The following is a 16,645-nucleotide window of genomic DNA, read 5'->3' as shown; positions in this document are numbered from 1 at the left end:
GGGTGATTCCTGAGTGCAGAGCCAGGAGTAACCCCTGTGCATCGCCAGGTGTGACCCAAAAAGCAAAAAAAAAAAAAAAAAAAAAAAGAATATCATCTGGATTATAGTACAATAGTACAAGTAGCATCTACGGTGCAACCAACTCTGTCTAGTGCCTTCATCCTTAGATCTGTCTGGGAACATTTACCTTCAGTCTTATTATAAAAGCCCTTTTGGAAAACAATATGGACGATTCTCAAAAAATTAAAAATTAAGCTCCCATTTGACCCAGAATACCACTCTTGGGAATATATCCTGAGAGGCAAAAAGGTATAGTAGAAATGACATCTGCATTTCTATGTTCATTGCAAGACTGTTTACAAAAGCCAAAATCTGGAAAAAACCAGAGTGCCCAAAAACAGATGACTGGTTAAAGAAACTTTGGTACATCTACACAATGGAATACTATGCAGCTGTTAGGAAAGATGAAGTCATAACATTTGTATATAAGTGGATCTACATGGAAAGTATCATGTTAAGTGAAATGAGTCAGAAAGAGAGGGACAGACATAGAAAGATTGCACTCATCTGTGGAATATAAAATAACATAGTGGGAGACTAACACCCAAGAGTTGTATAGATAAGGATTAGGAGGTCTGCCCACAGCTTGGAAACTGGCCTCACATGCTAGGGGAAAAGGCAGCTCAGATAGAGAAGGGAACACCAAGTAGAGAATGTCGGGAGGACCCATTAAGGTTGGAAGATGCGAACTGAAAGTAGACTATAGACCGAACATGATGGCCACTCAATACCTCTATTGCAAACTACAACACCCAAAAGGAGAGAGAGAACAAAGGGGAATGCCCTGCCACAGAGGCAGGGTGGGGTGGTGAGGGATGGGGTGGGGGTGGTGAGAGGGATACTGGGATCATTGGTGGAGGTGAATGGGCACTGGCAGAGGGATGGGTAAATGATCACTGTTTGAGTAAAATGCAAACACAAAAAGTTCATAAGTTTGTAACTGTACATCACAGTGATTCTCTAATAAAATTTATTTTAAAAAGTGCTTTTAGTTAGAGTTCACTCTCACATTTATTTTACAGGTAAAAGTCTACCAGTTCTGGTTTCTTTTCAAGATAACTAAATAAAAAATAAATGAAAATGAAGACATATTTTCAGTCCTTATATCCAAGAGGTGAGAAAGAAAGTGAAAGAGATATTCTATTAATAATGTGACTCACATTGCATTGCTAAAGCTATTTCTCTTCCTCTATATTTATGAAGCTTCTCAAAATGTGTACAACAAAATATCCCAACAACAAAAATGCAGGTAACAATCGATATCTCTACTTTTTTTTCAAATCTTTCATGTGTGCAGGTTTGAAGTAGAGAGAAGCCTAGGATAGGGTTATTTCATGGTACCTGTGAGCTTCTTATTAGCAGGTTCTTATTACCAGCTTTCTGAGGCAGTTGTGACATGTTTTGAAGATAACTCTTTTGTTCCACCGAAACCAAAATGCCTACTTTAATCTACCATGAGTTCTAAAAGAGAGAAGAAAAGACCAATTAAATGATGCAATAACTTTAAAGTGCTATCTATATACCACTAGTCTTTACAACTTAAAATATTAAATTATAGAGTCTTCATGAAAAATTATATTTTGCTTTAAAATCAGTCTGACAGTAGTAACCTGTGCTTCTATACAGTGAGAGGTGCCAGAAATATAAGCAATACCAATAACCCTTTTAAGCCTAAAAGGAACCCATAAATGAAATAATCCTAGAGAAGCTAGAAATTGGTCTAAGTACCTCAACTGAAATAAAGATAAAATGCTGATGTGTCAAGCTATTGCAATTATTTTACCACAATATGGAATTTTATTTTATTTACTATTAATTTAGCTGTAGATAGGGTATGATTTATGCAAGTGCCTTGACATGACAGAAACTAGATTAATTCCTGGCATTTCATATGGTTCACTAAGCACTGCCAAGAGTAACCCCTGAGCACAGAGCCAGGAATAAGGCCTAAGCACCGCAGAGTATCACTTCACTTGTCATCACTTGTCATCCCGTTGATCTTCGAGTTGCTCAAGCGGGCACCAGTAATGTCTCCATTTGTTCCTGTCACGTGCTAGTGTAGACCAATGATATCTTCTCGATCCAGGAACACGAAGAGCCTCAAACCATCCATTCAGGGTTTTGACAAAGAAGTCTGACCATCTCCTAGGTGGGCAGCTACTCGGCCTTTTGACATCCTGTGGAATCTAGTCGGTAACAGCTCTAGTCCAGCAGTCGTCTCTAAATTGCTTTATTGTTCGTGGCCCGCATCGCGATTTCCCTTCGCCAGCAAAGAGTGAGACGACACGGGTTGAGGATCCTTCTGCAGCAGTTTTATTCAGTTAACTTCACGAGGAGAAAGAACCACAACCTGGGTAATGGCAGTCCTTTTATAGCCTGGTTGCCCCGCCTCTAAGGTGGTGCTCATCTTCTATTGGCTCTCGCCCATCACCCCATAGGGTGGCGCTCATTCTATTGGCTCTCGCCAATCACCCCATATGAGGTGGCGCTCTATTGGCTCTCGCCACGCATGCGCAATGCGGTCGTTGCGCATGCGCAATGTGGTTGTTGCGCATGCGCGATGTGGTTGTCGCGCATGCGCAATGTGGTTGTTGCGCATGCGCAATGTGGTTGTTGCGCATGCGCGATCATGCGCATGCGCACATGCGCAATGTGCTCTGGCTCCCTACATCTCCCCCTTATGTCTTTGTTTATGGAGCCATCCTGTTGGTAGAAGGGGGTGGCGGTCACCACTGCCTGTATTACAAGGGACTGAGGAGGCCTCCGCACGTCCCCTCCAGGTCGCGCCAAGGCTCCACCTGTCCCGCCGTCCTCACTTCCAGGCAGGGCAAAATCCGACGGCGGCCCTATGCAAGTGGCTCGCCACCCTGAGTCGGGGGCCAACTCAGTGCAGTGCTCTCCGGCCTGACACCCTTCTCAGGAAGAATACTCGGGAGCACCCGTACTCGTGCAATGAGCCCTTGTGGCTCCGAGCGTGCAAGGGCTGCTCCCAGAGCAGGAGCCATGAGCGCAAGATAGAGAGGGATAGCGGGAGCCCAACGAGTCCGAGCCCCCACCAGAGGATTGGGGCACCAGGCAGCAGTCATCCATAACCCAGGTAAAAGCAAATAATCAAAACAACAATCAAAAAATACAACCATCAAAACAAAATCAGAAATGCAATCAACCAACATAGCATCAAGCGGTTTCCACGTAGGACATATGGGGCTTTGCAGTAAAATACCTCTTTCCTCCTAGGGTACATTCAGAATAGCTGGTATAACACATGGCATTCATCTGGTCTACCACTTGACAGTTTTGAGGACAGGGATCCCCCTTATTTATAAAAGTAGGCTTGGGCACGCACTGCCAAAACTGGGTTAGCCCGCCCCGAGCACTGTGCCGCGTGACAAGATATATAGTCAGAGTCCCACAGTAGCTCGTTGGGGTCACCGAAGATTGTCCTCCCTGATAGTTGCACGGGGTCCCATACAGCTGTTGTAGGAGGCGTGTAGGGTCAGCCGGCCGGCCCAATCTGGCCTCCGTCGGTTGCACAGTCAGCAGCAGGATCATCATTGCACACCCGCAGGGTCGGCACCAGACGACGAGCCGCATGTTCTCTGTAAGAAGAAAAGAGAGGATCCCTCTCAGGGGTTCCCCCTGGAGCATTCTGCGGACTCGGAAATCTTTAAAAACTCTCACTCCTTATAACCCTGAGCTAAGTAGCTTAAAAAAAAAAAATTTTTTTTTTTGACCAAACTTCGATAATAGCATAGAAGAAAAAAAAATTTTTTTTGACTGTCAAATGTCTACGGAAACACAAGTAACTTTGTTTATTTTGAGGGTTTCTGTACCTGTGTTGTTTGAAAAACAGCTAAATTCTTCATTAAAATTAGCAGAGGCTTATAAGATAAACCTTGCACTCTGAATTCCCAATTCACTTTTAGATTTCTGGCTCTAGTTCTGTAGCTGTTTCTAGATAGTACAGATATTGGAATTAAAAAGAATTTCAATTGGTAATAACTATTAATGTTCTTCCAATAAAAAATTTAGACTAAAAATTTCAATTTCGTTGTAGGCGCCATATTCTAATTAGAAATCTTTGTTTAAACCTGGTCTAACAGGTTCCAAAATCACATAGATCCTTTAAATTGCTGAACTGCATATCACCCTGATCTCTTGAGATGATCCTGTTTTCCCCAGGCCTAATTTTTACCACTGATTCCCACTCTGGCTCCAGCACTCAAGTGTTCCACATAGAGAGACAGACAAACAGACAGACAATAAGTTCACTAAAAACACCACATGTACATGTGCACACATCTGCAGTTGATCTATCGATCTGACCCTTCAGAAATGGCAGGGAAAAAACTGATAGACTGAGAAAGGAAGGGACAAGTCCCCAGGGCAAAGTTAAGCCCTGTCTGCCGATTGGGAACATTGCTCCCCGTTTCTCTGCCTGACCAGCCAGTTTCCTGCTTATTAAAATTAGGTCAAGAAAGCGCTTTTGTTGATATAAGCCGGCAAAACAATCCATGACAAAGTTGTTGAAACCTAAGTTGTCAGATGTTACAATTTTAAGATCAAGACTACTTCTGAGGTGGATAGACCACCTTAGCGACACTCTTTTTCATTCCTGATATTATTAAACACTCAACCACATGATCTTGCATTTTCCTGACTTCTCTGCTGATAATAATAAGCATAACTAAGAGAAATATAATGAGACAAATATACACACACACTAAAGGCACTTGCACAAATCATACTCCTGCACTCATTCGGACCGGTCCTCTTTCATTCCGGTGCGCACCCCACGCACCACATTCACACAGAAATTCTTAAACCTGCCCTACGGGAGTCCACATTACCTTTGGTCTTGTCCCCCTGACAATGGGGTTGCTACAATGTACATCGGGCTCTTTCTAATAAGAAGCTAGCAATCTAGAGGCAAAAGGGGGGGGGCGGGGGGAGTGATCTTCAGGATGCAAGGGAATTGAGAAAAAGCAGTCTTTTAAATCGAGTACTGTCTTACACATTTCTGAAGGAATGGCTGCTGGGGACAGCAGTCCAGGTTGAAGTACCCCAAAAAATGATCATGGTATTATTTACTGCTCATAGATCCAGTAGCAGTCACCAACTGCCAATTTTTTTTTTTTATGTGTTCCAGGGAGAGGGGGTGGCAATATAAAAGCTATCTGTATAAAGATTAAAGGGTTGAGGGGTCGAGGCAAATAATTTGTACACGGCAGCAAGTTCAAAACCAAGGAAAAGCTGGGGAGGGTGCATACCCCAAAAAATGATTCCAATGGAAGCGAGGGCTGGGGCCCAGCGCAGTTTGTGACAGGGAGAGAAAAGGCAAAACGCTTGCAATCCTCTGGGTGGAGGGGAATGGAGAAAAAGCAATTCTTAAGAATAAGGACAATCTTAGAGCTGCCGTGGGGAATAGCCGACGGGCAAGGGATGCCAGGCTGGGTGGCGTCTATGGGGATCATAGTTTTATTTATTTCCCGGAGGTCATGGAGGAGCCTCCAGTTACCGGATTTCTTTTTTTTATCACAAAAATGGGGGTGGGGTGCCGGGCTGTTCCTGCACTAACAACTTGGCGGCCTGTAATTTTTCAATGGGAAGGGGGCCCTAGGTGTCAATTAGTAAAAAGCCCATTTGTGAGAGAATATCCCTGCCCCAGTGTTTGACAGGGAGCCCAGGCAGAACATAAGGGCATACAGTCCCGGACTTGCCCTCCTCGGTGCGCCAATCAAGTGGGGACAAACTTAACATAGGGTTTTGGGATTGGCCTGTACCCTGAAGGTGAGTCAGTGAGGGGGTGAGGGGCCACTCTTTTGGCCAGTCTTTTTTGGCAATGATCGTTACATCTGCACCAGTGTCAATCAAACCCGAAAGCACCTTCCCATTGATTTCATCCTTATTTATTTCTAACTTCTTGCCCCCACCGGGCAGTCCTTTTTCCTTATTTATTTCTAACTTCTTGCCCCCACCGGGCAGTCCTTTTTCCTTATTTATTTCTAACTTCTTGCCCCCACCGGGCAGTCCTTTTTCCTTATTGCTGGGTATTTTCATACGCGCGCCCAGCCCTTCTGATCGCTCGGTTTCTGACAAACTGTTTTGGACCTTTCCCAACACCTGCCGGCCTTCCCTGACCACTATGGAGCATGCCTCATCCTCCAAACAATTTTGAACCATCTTCCAAGTCGCCTCAGTGCCCATAGTAAAGACACAAGAGCAAAAGAGAAGGCAAATCCAAATAAGGAGGACAAAGAGTGCTCCCCACCACCAGGAAACAGGCATTCTTTTCTTACCAACACTGGGCAGTGGTCCGCAGCACGCCTCTCCGAGCAGTCGTCCCTGCAGTTCTGAATCCTCCCTCCAAAAGGAGGGGTTCTTCCTCGCGGTGCAAGATGAATTTCCCGGGTTTCGGCACCAGTTGTTCGTGGCCCGCGTCGCGATTTCCCTTCGCCAGCAAAGAGTGAGACGACACGGGTTGAGGATCCTTCTGCAGCAGTTTTATTCAGTTAACTTCACGAGGAGAAAGAACCACAACCTGGGTAATGGCAGTCCTTTTATAGCCTGGTTGCCCCGCCTCTAAGGTGGTGCTCATCTTCTATTGGCTCTCACCCATCACCCCATAGGGTGGCGCTCATTCTATTGGCTCTCGCCAATCACCCCATATGAGGTGGCGCTCTATTGGCTCTCGCCACGCATGCGCAATGCGGTCGTTGCGCATGCGCAATGCGGTCGTTGCGCATGCGCAATGTGTTTGTCGCGCATGCGCAATGTGGTTGTTGCGCATGCGCGATCATGCGCATGCGCACATGCGCAATGTGCTCTGGCTCCCTACACTTTATGTGTATAGCCCATCTGATTTTCGATGCCTTGGAAAACGAGAGAGCATCTCTGATTTTTGTTCGTCAACAGAGGTTGGAACTCTGAACTTTTTCTTTCATTTGAGTGAAATGTGATATTCCAAGTATAGCTCTTTTGATTCCTCTTTGGAATAGCTGAATAGCATTCTTGTCCTGTTTTTGTAGGGCCCAGGTCTCTGAGGCATATGTTAGTGCAAAGCACTGCAGAGTATGATCCAAAAAGAAACAAGCAAACAAGAGTCACTATTTAAAATTGATTTATGTAAGTCATTCTAGGATGCTGACGGTGCTCTAGATGTTGTTTTAAAGGCATTATTTGTAATGGCACATTTAATTTTCAAACTAAACCAAGAATATTTACTACTCTTATTTTGCTATAAAAAATCTGAGATATTCAGTAATTACTTCTGGCAGTTCTAGGGGTAACAATGGGGTACAGTAGGTAGACCCTGATTAGCTGCATGCAAGGCCTTACCCACTGTAATATTTTTCCAACCAAAGAAAAACCAAATTATAATAAAAATGCAAAAAAAACCCTGAGATATGGCTAAGTGCCGATTTTTTTCAATATTATACATATGTTACTGAAAATTATGATCTCTTACAGTCTAACCTCAATATTTGTGTTATTAATACTGCATAGATTATCATAACTCTAGAGTTTAACAAAATGTTTTAAATTATTTTTACTTAAGTACTGGGATTTGCTCGAGCGGGCACCAGTAACATCTCCATTGTGAGACTTGTTACCGTTTTTGGCATATTGAATATGCCATGGGTAGCTTGCCAGGCTCTGCCGTGAGTGTGGGATACTCTCAGTAGCTTGCCAGGCTCTCCAAGATGGACATAGGAATTGAACCCGGGTCAGCTGCATGCAAGGCAAACTCCCTACCACTGTGCTATCGCTCCGATTACTTCACCCCTCTTGGATAGCTGGGAAAGCTATGGAGAGTATCTCACCTCCACAGCAGAGCATTGCAAGCTACCCGTGGCGTATTTGATATGCCAGAAACAGTAACAACAAGTCTCACATGAAGAAGTTACTAGTGCCTGCTCGAGCAAATCGATGAGCAACAGGATGACAGTGATGCAGTGAAGTACTAGAATTTACATTGCTGCTCACCATGCTTTATTTATATGTATGCATCATTCCAACACTAGACCCACCACCAGAGAACAGCAGGATTTTTAAACTCTCCTTTTGTCTCTAAACCACCTTCTTTGTCTTTGAAGAATAAACTTTGAGCAGAGTGGACCCCTAATTCCTTTTCCCCAAATGGCTTTATACAGGTTAGGTATTTGTCAACTAAGCACTTCTTTTTGCTAATCAGGTTTTATGCATTGTTTGGTATCATTTGGTAGGTTAATTAGAGGCTCTGGAATATTCAGTTATTTCCTATATAATTAATGCTACCTATTATTTCACTTGATAACATTAGAGCTTATGAAGAGCTTCTTAGGAAAACTCTACTTTCATATCACTATATAGATGTGTGTATAAATATACAAATATATTTATATATACATATTAGATTGTAGTTTGTTCTAATAACAGCCATTTCTTATTTTGAGCTTTATTATTGTAATTGCCATTGAATACTATGAACTTTCATTGTTTCTAATTCAAATATAAATTTTATTGTGAAATAAGCATGGAAATTAATGTAAAATGGTAAAAGTTCAAGTTAGGTAAGAGTGGTGAAGTCATTTAAATCACTGTAACTGAGATACTCCTTTATGCTAACAAGGTATAGTATGATTTTAGTTTTTTTAGTTTCTTTAGTATGCAGACTGCTTGAGTGAAGTCAGTCTGAAGAGGAACAGATTCAAAGAGATTCGTTTCATTTGTAGTATATAAAGAAACATAGGGAATGAAAAAATAACCAAAGGTAACAGAACCTGAGACTTTGCTTAAAGAATGAGTTTACAAAGGTGGGGTTGTGGTATGGGGTGCACAGAAGGGAACTTTGGACCTTTGGTAGTAGGAAGTGGACACACTGGTGGTGGGTGGGTGTTGGAATATTGTACACATGAAACTATCATTAGCAATATTGTAAATCACAACACCTCAATAAAAATTGAATGGAAGAAACCATATAAGATAAAAATTTTAAGTATTTGGCCTTACCAAGGACCAAAATCACAACATTGCTGTTATTTAACCAGTCATTTGTAATCAGTCATACTTCAGAGATATTTTAGACTGGCAAGTATTTGTTCATTTGCATATCATATAATTCTTTTTTTTAATTTTTATTTTTTTAAAAATTTTATCACCATGTGGAAAGTTACAGAGTTCTCAGGTTTATGTCTCAGTTATACCGTATTCAAACCCCATCCCTTCACCAGTGCCCATATTCCACCACCAAAATCCCCAGTATACCCCCCGCCCCCCACCCCAACTGTATAACTGATGAATTTCACTTTATTTTCTCTTCACCTTGATTACGTTCCATATTTCAACACAAAACTCACTAATGTTGTGGGAGTTATATCCCCAAACAAGATAACCCTAATAAGGAGGCATTTGATAATTAGTTTTCCATTCAAAGATTGTATGTTTTCAGGTTTTAGAAAAGGTCGCGCGGCCGCTAACCGCTCGGCTCGGATGTGTCCCAGTCCCGAATCCTGGAGCCGTGTTAGTTGCTGCTCAGTGTTGCCAGGGTTCCATCTAGAGAAGGTGTGCTGGCGGCACCTCCTCCTTCCGGCCCCCCGGTGTTGCTGGCCCCAATTCGGGTCCAGAGCATTGTCCGGGCCGCGTTGCTCACCAGAATGCCTGCCGCTTCTCTCTATCATATAATTCTTTAACTTGTTCACAAGGAATAAAAAAGGGCTTCAATCTGAGCGTCAAAAAAAAAAGAAAAAAAAGGTCTTCAAAAATATTGACAGAGATTGTATAGGATTTAGAGATCGATTTGAGAGTAAATGATATCATATATTGATGTTTTACATCCATGAAACTATTTTCCATATTATTGAATTTCTCTCAGCAATATTTTGTTGTATCACTATAAAAGTTACCTGCATATTATCAAACATTCTGAAGTATTTCATATTTTCTTCTATTACAGATTACATTCTTCTGAATTTATAGTTTTAAATTCTGATTGCTGTTCACATATAGTTGATTTTTGCATGTTTGTGTTTTATCCTAAAAGTATTGAAACGATTTGTTTGTACTACTGAATTATTTTTTAGATTTTTGAGGATTTAATGCATAAATAATCATGTAAATCAAATGAAAAAGAAAATTTTATGCTATTTCAATCTGCAAACAAGAAAGTTTTTCTAAAGCAATTTAGTTGTATGGAAAAGACTAATTCAAAGAGGTGATAATTTTTAAAAATTTTTATTACCCTGAGCAATTGGAATGAGTTATGCTTGTCCTTCATACTTTAGTTTTTCTCTTCAATGTTTATAATGAATTTAACATAAGTAATAAAGCAGTAGAAGTGCTCTAGAATAAAGATATAGAAAAAAGGGCCAGAGAGATAGTATACCATATAAGGGATAGCCTAGCCTTGAATGAACCTGACCTTGATTCTACTTAAGGCATTCCACGTGGTCTTCTGAGCCTCACTAGGAGTGATTCCTCAGTGCAGAGAAAGGAGTAAGCTCTGAGCATTGACTATTGTGGCCAAAGGACAATAAGTAAATAAATAAATAAAATTAAAAATAATGTAACCGATAACATCAATAATAATAAGGAAATCTCTGAAACAAATTAACTTTATTATAAATTAAATGATATACTATGTTTTTTTTGTTTCTTCTTAACTATGCTGTTCTTTTCTATTTTTATTAATTTATTTTTAATTAGTGAATCACCGTGAGGGTACAGTTACAGATTTATACATTTTCGTGCTCATGTTTCCCTCATACAAAGATCGAGAACCCATCCATCCCTTCACCAGTGCCCATTCTCCACCACCAGTAAACCCAGCATCTCCCCCAACCTCCCCAATCCCATCTCCCCCAACCCCACCACTGTGGCAGAGTACTCCCTTTTGTTCTCTCTCTCTAATTAGGTGTTGTGGTTTGCAATAAAGGTGTTGAGTGGCCATTGTTGTAGGATAACATAGCCTCAGGTAGTTTAGGTTTATTGGGTTACTCCTATTACAGAGCTCCTATTCCTCTGTGTTTATTTGTAGCTTCTTTCTTAGTGTTCTGTTGACTTGTAAATAATGTTTTTCTCTTCTCCTTGAGTCCTGTGCATAGTCTATTCAGAGCAAGTCCTTTTTGTATGGACACAGGAAGACTTAACAAATGTTATGCTTTTGTAACCTGGGAGTCATTTGACTCTACATGATATTTTCCTCCAGGGCATCTGTTCTCTTGACATAAGCCTCAGCTGCCCTTACTTCCTAGCATCCCAAAAGCAGGGTCCCCGCAAGGGACTAGACGGACCCAGGGCAAGCAGTGAGTTGTGTGCTACCCTGGCATCAAGATGGGCCTGGCCAAAGTGCCTAATGCTTAACTATAAGTTAAGAGCTTGATCATGGAAAATGTTGCCATGATCCAACAGTGATAACTAGATTTGGACCCTGCTAGGGTGAGGAATGATTAATCTGGCCTGAGTGCTGTGCTCTGAGCTTGTGGCAAGATGTTGCCAGGAGAGGTGCCTTGCAAACCTCAATGTATCTCTTGCTATGTCCGTGCAAAAATAACTAGTATTAAGATGTAATGAGTGTTTGGGATGGGGAGAGGAGAAAAAACCCTTAAGAGGTTATTTTGCCTACTGGCATTCAGGAAGGGCTTTGGAAGGCCCCTAGGTTGTGTTCCATTTAAACCTGACAGCCCTCAGGAAGGGCTTTATTATGTTGATTTTGCTACCTGGAGGTGTGTAACCTAGGGGCAAGGGCAAGAGAGGAAAAAGGGAGGAGAGAGATGGAGAGAGGCTGCAGTTGATCCAGAGATATATTCCCAGCAGTGGTATTGCTGGGTCAAATGGAAGCGCAATTTCTTATTTTTTGAGGAGCGACCATATTGTTTTCCAGAAGGGCTGAACCAGTCGGCATTCCCACCAGCAGTGAAGAAGGGTCCCTTTCTCCCCACATCCTCTCCAACAGTGGTTGCTTTTGTTCTTTTGGATGTGTGCTAGTCTCTGGGGTATGAGGTGGTATCTCATGGTTGTTTTGATCTGCATCTCCCTGATGATTAGTGATGTAGAGCACTTTTTCATGTGCCTTTTGGCCATTCATATCTCTTCCTTGGGAAAGTTTCTGTTCATTTATTCGCCCCATTTTCTGATGGGGTTGGATGTTTTCTTCTTGTAGAGTTCAACCAGTGCTTTATATACCATTAATATCAAGCCCTTATCTGATGGGTATTGTGTAAATATCCTTTCCCATTCTGTAGATAGTCTTTGTATTCTGGTCACTGTATCTTTTGCGGTGCAGAAGCTTTTTAGTTTAATGTAGTCTCATTTGTTGATCTCTGTTTCCACTTGGTTGTTCAGTTGCATGTCATCTTTGAAGATACCTTTATCTTCAATATTGTGGAGGGTTTTGCCAACCTTGTCTTCAATGGACCTCATGGTTTGTGGTCTGATGTTGCGGTCTTTAATCCATTTTGATCTGACTTTTGTGCATGGTGTCAGGTCGAGGTCTAAGCCCATTCTGTTGCATGTGGCTGTCTAGTTGTGCCAGCAATATTTGTTAAAGAGGCTTTCCTTGCACCAGTTCACATCTCTTGCTCCCTTATCGAAGATTAGATGGTCATACATTTGGGGTTGTGTGTAGGGATATTTCACCCTGTTCCATTGGTCTGCGGCTCTGCCTTTATTCCAGTACCATGCTGTTTTAATTGATACTCCTTTGTAATAAAGTTTGAGGTTGGGGAGGGTGATGCCTCCGATCGTCTTTTTCCCAAGAACTGTTTTAGCTATCCATGGGCGTTTGTTGTTCCACATGAATTTTAGGATTGCTTGATCCATTTCATTGAAAAATATCATGGGTATCCTTATAGGGATTGTGTTGAATCTGTATAATGTTTTTGGGAGTATTGCCATTTTGACAGTATTGATTCTCCCTATCCACGAAAGGGTATATGTTTCCATTTCCTCATGTCCTCTTTTATTTCATGGAGTATCGTTTTATAGTTTTCTTTGTAGAGGTCTTTTACTTCCTTGATTAAGCTGATTCCGAGGTACTTGATTTTCTGGGGCACGATTGTGAATAGGATTGTTTTTTTCATGTCCTTTTTCTCTGCCTCATTGTTTGTGTATAGGAAGGCCATGGATTTTCGGTATTGATTTTGTAGCCTGCAACTTTACTGTATAAATCTACCGTTTCTAAGAATTTCTTAGTAGAGGCTTTAGGCTTCTCTAGATATAGTATCATATCGTCTGCAAATAATGATTGTTTGATTTCTTCCTTTCCTATCTGGTGCCCTTAATCATTTTTTCTTGTCTAATAGCTATTGCAAGTACTTCCAGTACTATATTGAAGAGAAGTGGTGAAAGTGGGCATACTTGTCTTGTCCCCGATCTTAGAGGAAAGGCCCTTAGTTTTTCCTCGTTGAGGATAATGCTTGCCAGAGGCTTGTGTTAGATGGCTGCGACTATCTTGAAGAAAGTTCCTCCATACCCCATTTTGGTGAGGCTTTTCATCATGAGCAGATGTTGGCTCTTGTCAAATGCTTTCTCTGCATCTATTGATAGGATCATATGGTTTTTATCTTTACTTTTGTTGATATGATGGATTATGTTGATTGATTTCCTAATGTCAAACCATCCTTGCATCCCCGGGATGAATCCCATTTGGTCATGATATACGATCTTTTTTATGAGTTGTTGGATTCTATTTGCTAATATTTTGTTGAGGATCTTCGCATTGGTGTTCATCAGGGATATTGGTCTATAATTTTCTTTCATAGTGGTTTCTTTGTTTGCTTTTGGTATTAGGGAGATGAATGCTTCATAAAATCTGTTTAGGAGAGTTCCTATTTTTTCAATTTCCTGAAAAAGCTTGAGGAGAACTGGCAACAGGTCTTTTTTAAATGTTTGGAAGAATTCACCAGTGAAAATATCTGGCTTTTGTTTTTGTGGAGATTTTTTATTACAGTTTCAATTTCCTTAACATTAATGGATCTATTCAGGTATTCTAAATCTTCTTTGTTCAGTCTTGGGAGATTGTAGGAATCAAGGAATTCATCCATTTATTTTAGGTTCTCTTGTTTTGTGGCATATAGTCCTTCAAGTAGTCTCTAATGATCTTTTGAATCTCACTGGATTCTGTTATGATGTCCCCCTTTTCATTTCTGATTCAATTTATTAGGGTTCTCACTCTTTCTTTCTTTGTGAGTCTTGCTAGCAGTTTATCAATCTTATTTATTTTCTCAACGAACCAGCTCTATGTTTAATTGATCTTTCTGATTTTTTTTTTTTGGTTTTCATGTCATTAATTTCTGCTCTAATTTTTATTATTCTTTTCCTTCGGTCTGGTTTGGGTTCATTTTTCTGGTCCTTTTCTAAAGTCTTGAGCTGTGAAGTCAAGCTATCTATGTGGGCCCTTTCTTCTTTCCTGAGGAATGCTTGGAGAGCTATAAATTTTCTCCTTAACACGGCTTTAGCTGCGTCCCATAGGTTTTGGTAGCTCGTGTCTTAATTCTCATTTGTTTCGATCTATCTCTTGATTTCTTCCTTGATTTCCTTCCTGACCCACTCATTATTCAACATTGAGTTGTTTAATTTCCAGGTTTTTGATTTGGTTCTCTGTGTCTGTGAGTGGTTAGGTTCTATCTTCAGCACATCGTGATCTGAAAAGATGGTTGATACCATTTCTATTTTTCCGATTCTATTGAGGTCTGTTCTGGGGCCCAGTACATGGTCTATTATAGAAAATGTTTCATGTGCACTGGAAAAGAATGTGTATTCTTTCTTTTTGGGGTGTAAGCCCTGTATAGGTCTATTAATCCTCTCTCTTCAATTTCTTCTTTAAGAGTCAGTATTTCCTTGCTGAGTTTTGTTCTTGTCGATCTATTCAGAGGTGATAAAGCGGTACTAAAGTCTCCAACTACTATTGTGCTGTTAGTGATGTCCTCTTTGAAGTCTGATAGGAGTTGTTTTAAATATTTAACCGGTCATTCATTAGGAAGTTATACGTTTAAGAGTGTGATTTCTTTCTGTTGTACATATCCCTTGTTAAATAGAAAATGACCTTCTCTCTCCCTTTTAATCTTTTTCAACCTGAAATCTATGTTGTCCATTACTAGGATGGCCACTCCAGCTTTTTTAAGGGAGTTGTTTGCTTGCAGGATTGTTTTCCATCCTTTGACTTTGAGTCTATGTTTACTCTGTTTGTTCAGGTGTGTTTCTTGCAGGCAGCATAATGTTGGGTTTAATTTCCGGATCCATTTTGCCACTCTGTGTCTCTTGATAGGTGCATTTAGGCCGTTGACATTGAGAGAGAGTATTGTGGTGGGGTTTTGTGTCATCTTTCTCTGGGGTTTGTTGTTCTTATGGGGCTCCTCTTTGTCTTACAGTAGCCCTTTAGACCTTCTTTTAAATTTGGTTTTGAGTCTAGGAAGTTCCTGACCTGTTGTTTATCCAAGAAATAGTGTATGGTTCCTTCGAGTTTGAGTGAGAGTTTATCTGGAAAAAGTATTCTTGGTGAGGCATTCATTTGGCTGAGGTTTTTCACTATGTCCCACCATTGTCTTCGGGCTTGTAGGGTTTCCTCTGACAGGTCTGCTGTAAATCTAAGGGGTGCTACTTTGTAAGTGATTTCCTTCTTTGACCTTGTGGCTTGCAGAATTATGTCTTTATCCATAGCATCCATCATTCTGACTATGATATGCCTTGGAGTCCTTTTATTTGGGCTCCTTTTGCTGGTACTCTTTGGACTCCTTGGATCTGGATGCCTGCTCTGGAAATTTTTTAGCAAGGATGTCTTTGACTGTGTTTTTTTTCATTGGGGTTACTTCCCTGTCCTTCTGGTACTCCAATGATATTGTTCCTCTTGAAGTCATCCCCAGGGCTCTGATTCGCTCTATAGCCATTTTGAGGTCTTTCGCCATTATTTGTTGTTGTCTGTAAGCTTTCTGCAGCTCATCTTCAAGGTCGCTGATTCTGTTGTCGGCTGTAGTCATTCTACTGTTGAGGGCATCTACTGAGATTTTTAATTCATCTACGGATTCCTTTATTTGTGTGACTTCCGTTTGTAGCTTTGAAATTTCTGCTCTCATTTCTTCCTGCATTTTCTTGGTAGACCGTTCCAGTGCTTCATTCATATCCTCCCTTAATTTATTGGATGTCTGTTCCATGGTTGCTTGGAGTACGTTGACTCTCCTCCAGATTTCCTCTCTGAATTGTTTATCTGAGAGGTCGTAGATGTGAGTAGCCCTTGGTGAGGTTTCTGGAATCTTTTCTTCTCCCTCTCTTCGTGGAGGGGATTTTCACTGCTTCTTCATATTGTTACGGAAGCACAGAGTTGGAACTTTGTAGTTATTTATTCCTATTCCCTCTTGTTGTGTGAAGAAGGGACTCTGGTTGTGCTAAGCTTCCCTTATTCCCTGATAGCTTTTATAAAATTAAACTAAGCTAATGGGTATTTTGCATAAGTGGTTGAGATGGCTAAGGCGATTTTCAAAGATATAGGCAATGCCTATTGTGCTGAGGTAAAAAATAATAACTGCGGCCGCTAATGCAGCCTACGCTCCGACAGGAGGCCACGCCCCTTTGAGACCACGCCCACTGAGATACAGGCCACGCCCCCAGTATC

This window comes from Sorex araneus, chromosome 10 (assembly GCF_027595985.1).
Source record: "Sorex araneus isolate mSorAra2 chromosome 10, mSorAra2.pri, whole genome shotgun sequence".
In the NCBI taxonomy this organism is placed as follows: domain Eukaryota; kingdom Metazoa; phylum Chordata; class Mammalia; order Eulipotyphla; family Soricidae; genus Sorex; species Sorex araneus.
This window is presented reverse-complemented; position numbering follows the sequence as displayed.